Here is a 15021-nt window from a genome sequence, read left to right on the forward strand (position 1 = left end):
CTGCGGAAGCTTCATAAAAACCAAAATTAAGTGTTCTCACCCTCCTGATGCAATTTTAAAGGTTTGTGAAAAGCGTTTAACATGGTGAGCCCACGCCGGCCACTTTGGTTACTTCTGCGCCTGTAGTTTCAAAAATACTTATTTCTTCCTGCCAAGACTCCCGCAGCTTGCACAGAGACTTAAGCAGCGTCCACAGGAACGAAGCAAAGGTGAGGCAGCGAAGCGTGTCTGGGGCTGGAGTCACCAACCATGAGCCGGGTGACACTCGTGCACCCAGACCATCCACCGGGTAGACAATTAGTGGGAAATGCTTCATCCTCAGCCACTACCCATGCTGTGCCTGCTGTCAGTGCGATAGCGTCAAGAACTCGGATAAACGGCAGCTCGCGGATGGAGCTATAAGGTCAAGAACCCTTGGGATTAGAGCCCTGTGGTACGAGGCTGTGACGAAGCCAGGTGACTAAGCTTCCTAGTGTAGGACTTACGCAACGCTCAGTAAAGGTCGTGGCATGACGAGGCTACGCTCAACTTACAGAGCGAAGTCTCTAGTCCTCCCGTACGAACCTGAAGTTCCTGCCAAGGCATGTCTGTCTCTGGAAAGGTTCAGGAGACAATTGGAGAAGTGCGGCGGAGAAGGCGAAAGCGCTGAGTTCAACGCAGGGATCTCCTAAGGAGTATCCCATTTTCACTGCGTCTTGTTGGGCAGATATAGCAATATCGTAAGCATGGAAAGCATCGGGGTGGTGTGTCATGCTCGGTAGAGAGCGAAGGCAAGGAAGGCACTGGTCCTTAAGGGTAACGAATTTGATTCCAAGAGAAGACAAGCGTTGTAGGGGGCGACAGAAAGTTAGATGGGCGCATGCGCAAAATGGCATCATTTAAGGGCTCATTGACTGGCAGCCAATACGTGCATTCTATTCGAGTGAAATCAAATTCATTCCTTATCCCAAGGTTGGGCAGCGCGGGGACCTTTGATTCAGTAGCACAAATGTGTAAAAGCTGCGTGCTGTCGACTACAAGTTTACAGTAGCAAGATAAGATACGAAGGCGAACTTCCATTCAGAAGCAGTAAACGTATTACCTCAGAGTAAATGAAATTTCTGCAGGATAACTGTTTAATTCAGGAACAGTGCAGACATAACAAAAACGGTCAGCCACCAATTTGAAGGGTAAAGAGTAGCAATGTGTCCGTCGAAGGCAATATCGTAACAAGACTGATCGGGGTTAACAAGATTGGTCAGCGCTTGATACTTTGCCGCCGTAGGATTGCAAAAAAAGAAAAGCCTTGCCTCCGGGCAACGTCCCCTGCTGAGCACGTGGGTATTTCATTAAATCCCGGCTTTCTGGCGGTATTAAGGCGAAATCTTTTAAAGGCTCATCGTTGTCCGTCCGTCCCTGAAATCTGTCGCACTATAGCTGTCAATCAAGTGACACCAACTCGATAAGAGAAACAAACCCTTGTGCACGGCGGGATCCGAACCAGCATCCTTCCGTTCCGCATCCCAGCGTGCTAACGACTACTCTACATCCTGCCAGCGCATTCGGAGTTCTCTTTGTCTTATTTTTCTTTGCCCACACTAGTGTCTTATTTCTTTACCTCTGTCCACACTAATATATGTCTAGCGTAAGGACGCTGAATAGTGTTGTGCACAAATGTTTGCGAATCTTAAATGCTGGAGACACTGGAGGGCATTTGGGAGGCATCCGTCTGATTCGACGCCTTTCCGCAAACATACTTCAGTGTCTACGCTAGACATAGATGTTGATTAAGTGCAAAACTGTTTGTGAATATTAAATTTGTTTTTGAGGAAGCGAAAGACACGTCGCACGCTCTGCTACTGACGGAGTGCCCGCATTCTAGCCCGGCTGCACCGACCGCGTTTTTATGGAGGCGAAACTCAAAGGCACCCGTGTGCTGTGTGATGTCAGTGCAAATTAAAGATCTCTTTCCGTTTCTTTGCCCACTCTAAAATATGTGTAGGGTAAGGACGCGCTAGTGTGTGTTTGCGGAAAGGCGTCGTATCGAATCGGATGGATGCCTCCCAATTGCCCTCCAGTGTCTCCAGCATTAAAGATTCACAAACAATTGTGTCCTTAATCAACATCTTAACCACACATCACTGACACAAGCAGCCACACCGCGCTAAAGGCTTTCGCCTCACCGCCTCACGGGGGGCCCACCTCATGAACCAGTATACGCGACTCGCAAACGGCGTCCGGGCGCCGCCTTCTAGACCGCCTGCACATTCAACACGAGTGGACTCCAGAGGACACGTGTCGGATTCCGGAGATATGGCGTCCCACGCTATCGGTCGTTCCACTCCCGCGCAACATGGACGCGCAGACACACGAAGGCAATCGAGTTGTGTGCGCTCGGTCCCTCGAACACCAACACGGATCCAACCAGGGTATATACCACGTTGACGGGGCAGGGCCGTCGCCCATTGGATTCTATACGGCCGCCGTAGTTCGCTAGGACCAAGGTGTTAACGACCTATCATATCGAATTCCAAATTCAGCGTAGACCTAGCAGGTAGCCATTGCACTTGCTGCCTCGGACCCGAATTCGAAGGTAATCACAGATTCGCGTTGAGCCTGTGAACACTACCTGGCTGGCGGGGTTTCACCTTTAGCCGACCATATTTTAAAGCTGACAGTAAGAAAATCGGACCCTTTTCCCAGAGTAATAATTTGTACTCCGGGCCATCAGGCTCCTAGAGCTAGCGCGGCTGCGGACGCGAACGCCCGAGCGCATACCCACCGGGAACCTCATCCAGGCTCCTGCGGCTCAAAGTTTAGGCAACTTCTTCTGTGGTTCAGGGAAATGCGGAATTATTGCGAACGACACCGGCTTTTCCCTGTCCCTGCTAAAGGAATTAGTAAAACCGATGAGTAAACTCTGAGGCACCTGCAGACCAACACTCTGTTGTGTCCTGCAATAGCGAAACATTTTTACCCTTAAATTGGTGGGTGGTGCCCTCACTTCTGGGGAAGTGTCTAATAACTTCCACATGATTTGGGCCTGTCAGGAGAATCCTCTTCCCCCAAACCCTTCCCTTCCCGAGAGGCATGGGAGGCAGCCGTGCTCAACTGCTCTGAATTGGAGTCTCAAAGGGCCCAAGTCCAACGGGCGTGAGTAGCGGCCTCGTCCAGCGGGATACCGTGCTTAGGACTCCACCTATATAATGGGTCTTTTTGGCCTGAAAATGTTCCCTTTTCAGTGAACAAAAAGTTTCCGCTACCACTACCACCACCTACTCGGCTGACAAAACCTCCAGCATTCACGTGAGCCGTCTCGTTGTCAGGCTTCCCAGATTTAGCAATCGTGCCACTGTGACTTATTCTGCCCTTCGCCAAATTTCGGATAGCTGTTTCTGAGTCGCTGATAATCAAGTCAGCTTTAGTATTAGAGCCTTCCACTACGACACGTCTTTTTTCGCTCCCACCTTCCATCCCTAACGGCGCTGTTTCCACCTCAGAAGTGACACACTAAGTGTGAATTTCATTTCCTAACTAAAAATTTCGGCTCAGCTTTCTCAGCCTCTGTTAATTTACAGAGCGCTTGACTACTAAAAGATTCTCGTCGTTTAGACAAACTTTCCGCGAATTAAAACGAAACTTTAGTGAAATATAAGTAAAGTGCATCGGTAATCTGGAGTCCCGTAATAGCAAATAAGTCAATCAAAAAAGCACAGATAATCCAGAAAAAGCACGAAAAAGAAGCACACGTGCGCTATCACTTGAGGGTTCCTGCAACAGCGCCTCGCTACAATTCGATGGTCGCTTTCTCGTACAGGGCTATTTCGACGTCAGTGGGCAAGTACTGTCCGAGTATTTGCCCAATACCCACTGAATGCCCACTGAATGGGTACAAATTTTCGCCTGCCTGGTGCTCGGCTTCTTTATGGTGAATGCTTGGGAAATGGGTCTTGGACCTTACCGTGGATAGACGAAACAACCTTGTGCCATGGCGCTCTTTGGCCCCAGATGCCCTTGCGCCGTAATAATTCATCATCATCATCATCATCATCATCACCAATTTTAAAACAGAGGCGCGGTGCAACACTTATTGACTTGTGACGAGACTTTTACTTTTTAATAACGCGGGAATTGTGGCTAGCATCTCTACAACGCTTTTTGGCGCAGCTGGGAGGGTCTAGCGCAATATTCGCAATATTCTGTGCCGCATCTGCAGGGCTGCATTGTTCATGTGATCAAATTTGAATAAGATGCGCCTTAACCATTGTGTCTATAGAGAGCAACTCTGCACCGGGTGACCGCAGCTATGAATAGAGCCCTCCAGCTACTTCGCTCTTTCGGGAATTAAAAAAAAAAATATTTTCGGGGAGGACATTGCAACAACCTCCAGCCTATTGTTTTTAAGGAGTTTTGAAAGGCCCCTTTTCGCTTTATAGGAGCGTACATATTGTACGCACAAATAAAGAATAATTAATGCTAACAGTTAAAGCGAGAAGAGGAAATCATTCATGTTTTCCGGCGACCTTACAACTGCATTGCATTACGTGAAAACGTTCTCACTTAAACAAATCGCCCGAGACAATTCCTTTCAATCTTTCTATTGCTACTGTCCAACACGCTCAGAAACTATTCTTCAGCGATTCCGCATTTTCCCTAAAAAATTCCTGAAAATAAAGGGGCTAAGACTGATGTGAGAATACAAGGATGTGCACATCTCTTACAAACAAAGATGGGCAGATTCCTGTATTCTCACATCAGTCTTTCCCCCTTTATTTTCAGGATTTTTGAGGAAATATTCCTTCTCCTTCCTCTCTTACAAACAAGAAGAGTCTCAAAGAGCATCGTATTGCGCGCGATTAACATCGACCTTTTGTGCATTTGCCGTTTGCACCCACGTGTACAAGTGCTGCGACTCAGCATTCACACAGCCAGTATTTTCTCCCTCCTCCTCTTATGCATGTAGCTTCGGAGCCGATGACTCACTGACGACATCATTACTAATTTGCTACAGCACAAAACGAACTAAAAAAATTATTCGAAAAGTCTGCCGCGCACAGGTCAGCCAGATTTTTTTTCGCGAAAACTCTACTCTTTTTATAACGTGAGTAAGGAATTTAAGCTCATAAACAAATTGTAGACTAATGAGAACCGAATAATGGTAAAATTACGCCGGTGAAATTGCGGAATAGCATTGCAGAAACAGCTACCTGCCGCGTGCCAATGATGACGTCATGGTCTAATATGGTGGAAAGAAGTGTAACGTCAAGGACTAAATGGAGGCATAGCTTCGGTTTCTCGAATCCAACAAGGCGGCTATTAAAATTGGCACGTATCTTTGGGACGTATCTTGAGGGGGTGCAACTCGACCATGGGCAGACGTGCATCGTAATTTCCCTGATAGATGGCGCTAGGTGGCGATCGTTCCGCTATCCGGCGTGCGTGCACGCGTAGCCAAGCATGGTGGCAATCCACCTCGTTTCAAGGGGTTCCGTTTCTCGAGACGAGCGCCATGCTGTTCTTCGCTTTCTTCATCTAGTATATCAAACAGCTAACGCTCGTTACTCCGTCTTCCAGACGGTGGCGGCGTTTTTTCATGTTTCAAGATATAGGCGCGGCAACAAAAATCCCTGTGTGAGCTCGAGTTATCTCGTGTCTTAGGAAGCACACACTTTCTGTCTGTTTAGAAATACTAAGACATGTGCATCGCTCCTTAACTGTAAATGCTCGCTCAGCGCGCATCACGGACAGCGACGTTTTGACCAAAGCTTTTTTCAACCCTATAGAATGCAGCTTGGGACGTTTGTGGAAGTTGCAGTTATGTGACGCGGGACAGATGTTAATGGTGTGGCGGCTGAATAGAACCCGGTGCCGGCGCGAACGAACTGAGTGTAGAAGCATCCTTTCGTTGTACCCCTATGGACTCGTCCATCCTTGTTACCCGAGCCGCTGCCCGCCACTTTTGGCCTGCCCGCTCTTCGTTTTGACAGCTCAGTAAAGGTTGCATAGACGAACAGATGGTTGGCATTTCGTTTCGAAAGGCTCCTTCATGAGCTCGGCTCACGTGTGCACTAATTTCTCCAACAGCATTTGCGCTAGAGGCAGAGTATGCGTTTATGATCGCAGACGGATACATTACGGAGATGCTAGAGGGTTTGACTCGGCGCTGATTTCAGCAAACCAGTGCCATTCAGCTCGAACTCTGTTGTAATGGCTCTGCCTGCTCTTGAAAGTGTGCGTTGTTTTATTGCACTAGTTCCTATTTGGAGCGCGTTCGTGGCCTTCTTTGACATTTCTAGCAGCCTTACGTGGGGCTAACAGCACGCAAGAAACATCTATTCACTGCCCAGCGCGGGTTATACTTAAAGGGAAACCGAGTGGATTTTTTGACGTGTTATATCATGGCGGTACTGGGCATATTGTCTCAAGGTCACATCCACTTTTGAAATGGCACAGTTCGGCTGCAATATGCTGCCAGACTTTTTCCGAATGATGCCCGTGGCTCGGAAGCACTGCTGCCAGAATTCTATCTAAGAGCGTGCGCTTATGCATATTAGTGATTTTCCCTCTTAGAGCGAAAAGCTATACTCCTCTCATGCTAAGCCTGAAGGTCATCTGGCTCATGGATTTCACCTCTAACGAGAGCCGCGCCGCATGTGCAAAATCACAATTGGCAGGTGCCTCGATCGTTTTCATTACGCCATAGCTGCGCGCTTGGCCGTGTTGTGCCCGCGCTTCCTTCCTGCTGTGGAATTCGGCGAACTTGGGCATGGGGAGGATTCTCTGAGGACCACCGCGAGGGTGGGTGAGCCCTCTGGAAGAAACGTGGCTGCAAGAACACCGGGTGCACAGACAATAGCGTCCCCACGTGTTTAATCAGGAATGCCGGAAGCAGCGACAACCATCAGCGTATTCGTTCCGGTCCTCAGACAACGAAGTGCGGTATCAGTGTGGTCCCCTTCGGTCACGCTGGGGTTGAACAATTGCCCGAGTGCCGAACCTTCGACAGAGCCTCCGCGTTCCGGTCACCAGTACAAGATCTTTCATCCCCTGCTGGGAGAGAGCCTGCATTCCTGTGTCATGCAGGCGCCTTCCGGGTCAACCAGGGCGCGGTCCGGACACACGTGCGTGCCCACCCGGAGGGCGCGTTGACGACAACGTGACCGGGTCCTGTTCCCTTTCCCTCGACCGAGCTGCGAGGAAGTATCAGGACCGCCCTGCCGTGGGTGGAACCATCAGTGCCATCGTGTGATTGGACATCATTCTTCGAAATGTATTCCCCCGCTAGGGATCTGGGGAATACGATGAGTATTTAAGGAGCGGCTGGTTTGGTACCAGGAGAGAACCCCTTCTTGAGAGATACCAGAGACTCCCGGCTGCTAAGAAGCTTTCTTTAGTGAGAAGCACTCTCGTTGCCCGTACTTGCACATAAAGTAAATAGTCCTTGTATAAAGTTTTCCATGTTTCTTCCTCCGATCGTCCTCGTCTCTTCTCCGGCCCAGTCACGCTACCTGAATCCCAACAACTGATGGCAGCGGTGGGATGCTGTTACCTGAATCCCAACAAATTGATGGCAGCTGTGGGACGTCCACGTGAAGTTACCGGCTCCAAGGGACCTCGGTAGCTACGGGACTGAGGGGCGTCAGCTGTACCTTGGCAGGGTGAGTGCCCAATGTTTTCCGTTCATTTCGCCAGGCCGTACTAGCACAGGCAGATGCTAGGTGCGGATTCCTGTAGTCTGGGAAATTGATTTAGGGAAACTGTTTTGTCCACTTCAAGCTAGGGCTTTTGTTTTATTGGGCTTGCTAACGCATGGTGGAATTCCCGATGGAGGAGTAAAATGTGCAGGAGCTGCTCGAAATTTGCCAGGAGCTCGGGATTTCGTTACGTTCCGCGAAAAGAAAAAAAGAAATTCTCGAGGTTATGTGGCAGGAGGAGGTGACTACTGAGGAGGTCGACGAGGTTTGGGAAACGATTTTTGGACCCACAGAAGAGCAGTAAAGACGGGAGTTGTGCGAGCAGAAAGAAAAAGAAGAGCTTCGGTAGGCATAAGAGAGACGGGAGATCCGTGAACATGCTCGAAAAATGTAGGAGCTCGAAATAGCGTCGAACGGAGGGAATATGGCGCGTCTTGGCCCTGTAGCTTCGGTAGAGGAGCAAAGGAGGCAGCGATTGCAGGATCTCGTCTCACCATACCGCGTGGGAGGAGATATTGCACTCTTTTTGGTAAATTTCGAACATGCATGCGGGAAGGTGCACATCGACAAGAGCGCTTGGTCGGAGAAGTTACTTTCTCTCCTTCCGTGCGAGGCGGCCAAAGTGGTGGCTCGTCTCTCACGGGAAGATTGGGACGACTACGAGAAGGTAAAGAACGCACTGCTTAGAAAGTACCGGCTTTCTGCTGAAGCCTTTAGGCAGCGATTCAGGCAAAGAAAGAAAGGCGGAGAGTCGCATACTGACTTCGCGTACCGGCTTAAAGTCAACTAAAAAGTGGCTTAAGACCGCTGAGGTGCACGGAAATCATGACAAGGTACTGAAGTGCATCGCACTAGAGCAGTACTATAGCGCGATTCCAGATCTGAGGATATGGCTGCAAGATAGGCTAACAGATATAGACCTACACAAAGCGGCACAGCTCGCAGACGAGTATTATGTTCGCCGAAACGTCCAAAGCAAGGCAGGGTACGATAACAGGTTTAGAAAGGGAGAAACCTATTTAAAGAGAATCCCTGACCGAAGGGTGCCACCAGCACGCCGGGATCAGCGAACAGAGGAAGCGGGATCAAAAGGAGGAGGTAGCGAAAACAAGATGGAGTCACCGAAATCTGCCGATTCGCCTAAACAGCAGGCACCTGGAGCTCGCGCGTTTGAAGCGCGAAAGCCCATTGTCTGCTATAATTGCAACAAGGAGGGTCACATCTTAGTGAACGGCAAACAGCAAAAGATGGCGTTAGCATGCATGCGAGAGTCGGAGGAAACCCTTAAATTGCTGGAAACATACATGCGTCACGTGGTGATAAATGGCAAGAAATTCAGGGCAGTGCGGGATTCAGCGGCTACCATGAATGTTGCTCACCTGTCCTGTGTTTCCTCCACGAACTACACCGGCGAATGCGCCTGGATTAAGCAGGTAGCCGAAAAACAGAGTGCATGCTTGCCTATAGCGAAGGTGACTCCAGAGGGGACTTTTGGCAGGCTAGACACAGAAGCGGCAGTTAGCGCAAACTTGCCGACACACTTGCCCTACCTGTTTTCGAGGAAATCCGTACAGCTGCTGAAAGAGAAAGGTCTCTCTTTCAACTCTGGCTTGGCTTGCATGACGCCAACACTTTCTCGAGCGCGAGGGCTCGCCAAGACACTCGACTACGCTCCGATAAATGAGCAGGCACCGAACCATTCTCCCGACAAGCCGGGGATTCTTGTAAATAAACTGATGCGTCTGAACCGCCTGAGCATGACGATGAAGGTGTTTCCGAAACAGCGGTAGCTCAAGAAATCCAAGGAATTGCCGATTTCGTAGAGAATTGGGCAACAGGAAGCAACGCGAGGAGTTGGGAGGAGTTGACTAAGGTTGATAGGAAAGCACTTATTGCAGAGCAGAAAAGCGACCCATCGTTAAGAGCTCTAAACAATAATATCAGAGCAGCGCAGCCACTGTCTAAAGTGTGCCACGACAAACCTGCACGCAAGCGCACCTTTCAATCTGGCGACCAGGTGATGTTGCTGCGTCCATCAAAAAGGAACAAGCTTGAGGTGCAATGGGAAGGGCCAGCTAAGGTTGTGTCCAAGCTTTCGGACACCAACTATATGGACCAATTAAAGAACAACCACAATCAGATAATCCACTGTAATTTGATGAAGCCTTATGTGCAGCGTCAGGCGATGGTTAACATGGCGCTGAACATGCCAGAGGAAGAGATCTCAGACATACCTTATGCCCCACATAAGGACGAGCAAGCAGCGAATGAGCTGCTAAATTCAATCGACAGAAAGCCACGTTTGACGGAAAGTCACCTAGGAGTACGTTTTCCTCATTTTGACCGAGGATAAGTAAGAGCGAGTGGTGCAACGTGCCTTGAATATGAGGTACTCGGGCGGGCAAAATTGAACGCCACGTCGGCCGAATCCAGTGACCTATTCCTGTCCGCGTGACCTCTAAGAACTAACCTGTTTTCATTTAGCGTAGTTTTTTTCCTATCCAAGTGAGCCTCGAGCGGGAGCACACGACTTGGACAGGTGCCCTGTCTAAACTCCTCGTCGGGAGACACCATGTGTTCATTCAGGCAAAACATTTGATCTCTTCAAGTTTTAGTCGTTTTTTGCTAAGTGCAGTTTTGGCCCTGAGTTTTGGTCTGGCGGGATGAGTCGGTTCTGAGGGCACTTGCTTTTGTCTGGTGTGGTTTGGCGTCTGTGATTCCTTTTGGCTAGCATTGCAGAAAATTTCCCAAGATGGCCATCTGACGAGGGGAAGCGATGCGGAGCTTCGGCAGAGAGCATCTGGTTCCTGGAACGCCCAGTCAGCCGAGCTACGTGCGAGCAGTTCGTCTTCCAGGCGCAATATCGGGCGGCGGGGGTGCTGTTGTGCCCGCGATTCCTTCCTGCTGTGGAGTTCGGCAATTTTGGGCATGAGGAGGATTCCCTTTGGACCACCGCGAGGGTGGGTGGGCCCTCTAGAAGAAACGTGGCTGCAGGAACATCGGGTGCAGAGACAATAGCGTCCCCACGTGTTCGATCAGGAATGCCGGAAGCAGCGACGACCATGAGCGTGTTGGTTCCGGTCCTCAGACGACGAAGTGCGGTATCAGTGTGGTCCCCTTCGGTCACGCTGGGGTTGAACAATTGGCCGAGTGCCACACCTTCGACAGAGACTCCGCGTTCCGGTCACCAGTACAAGATCTTTCAACCCCTGCTGGGAGACAGCCTGCATTCCTGTGTCATGCAGGCGCCTTCCGGGTCAACATGGGCGCGGTCCGGACACACGTGCGTGCCCACCTGGAGGGCGCGTGGACGACAACGTGACCGGGTCCCGTTCCCTTTCTCTCGACCGAGCTGCGAGAGAACATCAGGACCGCCCTGCCGTGGGTGGTACCATCAGTGCCATCGTGTGATTGGACATCATTCTTCGAACTGTATTCCCCCTCTAGGGATCTGGGGAATACGAAGAGTATTCAAGGAGCGGCTGGATTGGTACCAGAAGAGATCCCCCCTCTTGTGAGATACCAGAGGCTCCCGATTGCTAAGACGCTCTCTTTACTGAGAAGCACTCTCGTCGCCTTTACTTGTACGTAATGTAAATGTTCCTTGTATAAAGTTTTCCAAGTTTTCTTCCTCCGATCGTCCTCGTCTCTTCTCCGGCCGAGTCACGCTACCTGAATCCCAACAGCCGTCACATCAGCTGCTGCGATGGCTGCTCCTCGGCCACTCCTCCTCGCCAGTTGTGGCAAGTGATTTGTCACGTGATTCGCTCTTCCGCTTAGCAGTCACGTCCGCCGCTGCTCAGACCGCCACTGTGCATTCTCGCAAGCCACTCTGCTCTGCAGGTTGCAGACGCACTCAATTCTTAGCCACTCCGGGCTGTCTTTAATCACCAGCGAGGAATATGACCACAGATGCCCGAATTGCTGCCACTGAGAACCCGCCACGCATATCCTCTGGGGATGCGAAAATAACCGGCCGTCCCCACAGGCCCTCCTGCCAGCTCCCTCTGCGGAAAGCTGGGACCGACTCCTCACCCAGCCACACAAGGCCACTCAATTAGTACTCATTTCACGGGCCCAGGACTCCGCCCCCACCTGGAAGCCACGCAGGATCCATCTGCCCCAAATTTTTGACAGACACGTTGCAAATAAAGTTCTCTCTCTCTTTCTCTCTAGGCGCTCGCTCTTGCACTGGCTGCACGTGATGCGTCAGGCGATGTGCTCGCGCTGAAGTCGTTATAAAATAAAGATGAACCAAAGCTAAACAGTGTCTAGCCATGCTAAACAGAGCTCACGCCCTGTATATCCTGCCTGAGATGAGTTTAGCAACAACCACTTTTTGTTCTGCTTGGAAGTTGTGGGTGCAATACTGCGGTGAACAGGTTCGCGGACTGTTTAGTAGGTTTTTCACGGCTTGTGCCCTTTTGAGAGTGTACGTACGAGGTTTCACGCAGGGTAGTATTGAATGTGCGTGTTTAAAAGCGCGAGTATAGGAGGGTGCTGCAATATTCTCCTTTTGGGATCCCTGTGTTAGGAGCTTTGAGTGAATTTTATGGGGATGCCATTCTCAATTGCTCTTAGTGAGTGAATGCTGGCATGTGGCTTATTTTTGCGTAGTCTCCTGTTCAAATAAAAAGGAATGCCCTACAGAGGTCAGTCTTGGTAGCGGATGTTCAATGCAGAGGGAGAGTACAACATAAACTGGTGGGCGAGTTGGTCAGACATGGTTCTTTTAAACCAGCGCAACGGCTCGAAGCCAAACAAGGAAGGGACAAAACACAGCGCTGAACTAACTACACAATGGTTTTATTCAGAACACCAGTGCTAAAATACACGCTAGGATCGCAGAAAAGAGACATATACAGGGAAAACATGTTCCAAAAGCTAATCATTCTGATCGTGCGAAAACTTTGCCGATGCACGACATCTAAGTCATCAAGTATTCGTGCTTTTTCTTCGAGATAGCAACAAAATGGGTGCTTATGCATTCCGTGCCTATCCTAATAATCTGTCATGCCTCAATTACCTCCCTCAAGATGTGGTCTTGCGTTTTGCTACAATTCTGCTGTTATCCAACTTTGGTCGGCATGAACAATCACAACAATGAATCCCGAAAAAGCGGACGGCATTCTCGACATTATTCTTGTGGTCCTTATGCCTTTCACTTAAACAACCACCAGTATGGCCGACGTACGATCCACCACAGGATAAAGGATTTGAATACGCCAAGTTGTCTCGGCAAAAAACATATTTCTTTGCACGCTTCTTCGTGCACACAGGAACATCGCGACATGTTTCTCCAGGCCGGTTTACACGCGCGCATAATGTCCTCAATTTTACAGGGGCTGAAAAAACAAGATCTACTCCAGCTCGTTTTGCTATTCTTTTCAGATTGTGGGATAAGAAATGAATGTATGGAATTATGGATACATTTGTTCCTCGGCTAACTTGGTTGAAAGCAGCGCCAGGTTTCAGCTTCTTCGACATACCCTCAGCTACCGAATATAACATGCGAATAGGGTATCCTGCAGCAACATGCCTTTCAACCTGGCATAAAAAACTGTCCCTTGTGTTATGCCTACAAAATTTTTTCATGGCATTGCCGAAAAAACACGCGGCAATGCCTCGTTTCACTGGCTTAGTGTGTGAAGAGCCTTATGAATGTAGAGGCTTCCTGCCCAGCATACATGAGTATCATTAAAAAGCAGGGTCAAGTCTAGGAAATTAATGGAGTCATTAACAGGCACTTTATTAATTTCCAGTGGCGAAAGAACGTCTGCGAAAACAGAACAATGTTTAGTCACCTCTGCAGGAAGATTTGCCGCTCCACATTCAAGTACAATAAGATAATCATCTACACAACGGAACACTTTTGTAACATTTGGTCCCTTAAGGCGAACATCGAGCCCCGGTCATTCCTAGCTAAATAAAAATCGGTGAGCGATTTCGCAATACATGCTCCTATGCATATCCCTTTCTTCTGAATGAAAACATGGCCATCCCATTCTGCACAGGAAGACTCCAGGTAGGTTTGTGTCGGTCCTAAAAAGTTTCCTACAGAAATGTCAGAGGCATACTGAAAGGCAATAGCACCATAATCGTCTATGATTTCACTAATGCACTTTAACAGTTTGTGATGAGGAATCCAGTAATGCAGGTCTTTGATGTCAATTGAAAAAGCGTGCACCTGCTTGCTTCCATGGTTAGTTCTTAGAAATTCGATTACATCGTCCGATTTCTTCACCTGATAAGGATCTTCAACAGTTAGGAGAGTCAGGCACTATTGTAAAAACCTACCCAGGCACTTTTTTGCACACGCGCCATTTTATGAAATGATCACCCGTAAAAGGTACGTCTACTTTATTTGTTTTTGCTGTGAAAAACATGTCCGAGCTCGATTTATGGCATTTGTCTATTGAGGATACCAACGGCTCTAAGTTGAGCCTTTTGCACAACGTTTTTGCCTTCCTTTTGGCTTTTACGAGGCAGCTCTTGTTCTCTCTTTGAATACCGTGCTAATTGCTACGCCTGCTAGTTCACCGCTGTCTTTTGTTCCTTCCATGTTTGGTTTCGAGCCGTTGCGCTGGTTTACAAGAAGAGGTAGAGTGTTCCAGAGAATATGGGTATTTTTCACAATGTATAATGAAAACCATTAATAATTTTTCATTCACAGCTACTAAAACGCTGAAGACTGAGCGGCAGCAAATGGTCGATCATGAACAAAACCGGTCTTTGGACAGATTCCGAAGGCAAAGAAGGATCACAACAAGCTCAACAGAAATGCAAAAAAGAGAGGGCCAGCGTAAGTCAGCCCATCCAGTGGCTATAGCGAGGCGGCAAGCCGAAGCAGAGCGGCGAAGGCAATAATTATTGGGGGACAATAGAAAGAATGAAAAATAAAGTGTGCCTGCCCGTGCCACTAAGAAACGGCGAAGACAGTATAATCTGGGTAAACGAAACGCATAAACAGGTGAAGTGGGAAATGCTAATAAGAACGAAAAAGAAGAGGTGAATGTTTAAATCGAAAAAGGAACGTGCAGTGTACAGGCATTTAGAAGTGTCTTCAGGGACAGCCGAACCGAGGGCACGACGGCTGGAATGCCAACGGGTGGCTCAGGCGGCTTATAACAAGAAATCCGAAGAAGGACAAAAAGAACATATAATTGCAGCTATATTTAAGCTTGTAATCAGCCAAAGAAAGATAAGCAAAGCTAAACAATGGAAAACGAGGTAGCACACCTGGTGCGCTAATTGTATCGACACTATCCTGGCCCTAGAGTAGGCGGGAGTGGGATTAAGAACGAAGGATATCGGTGTATGCCGGATGTATGCGGAGTAGCCAGTTCCT

This window comes from Amblyomma americanum, chromosome 10 (genome assembly GCF_052857255.1).
Source record: "Amblyomma americanum isolate KBUSLIRL-KWMA chromosome 10, ASM5285725v1, whole genome shotgun sequence".
NCBI lineage: Eukaryota > Metazoa > Arthropoda > Arachnida > Ixodida > Ixodidae > Amblyomma > Amblyomma americanum.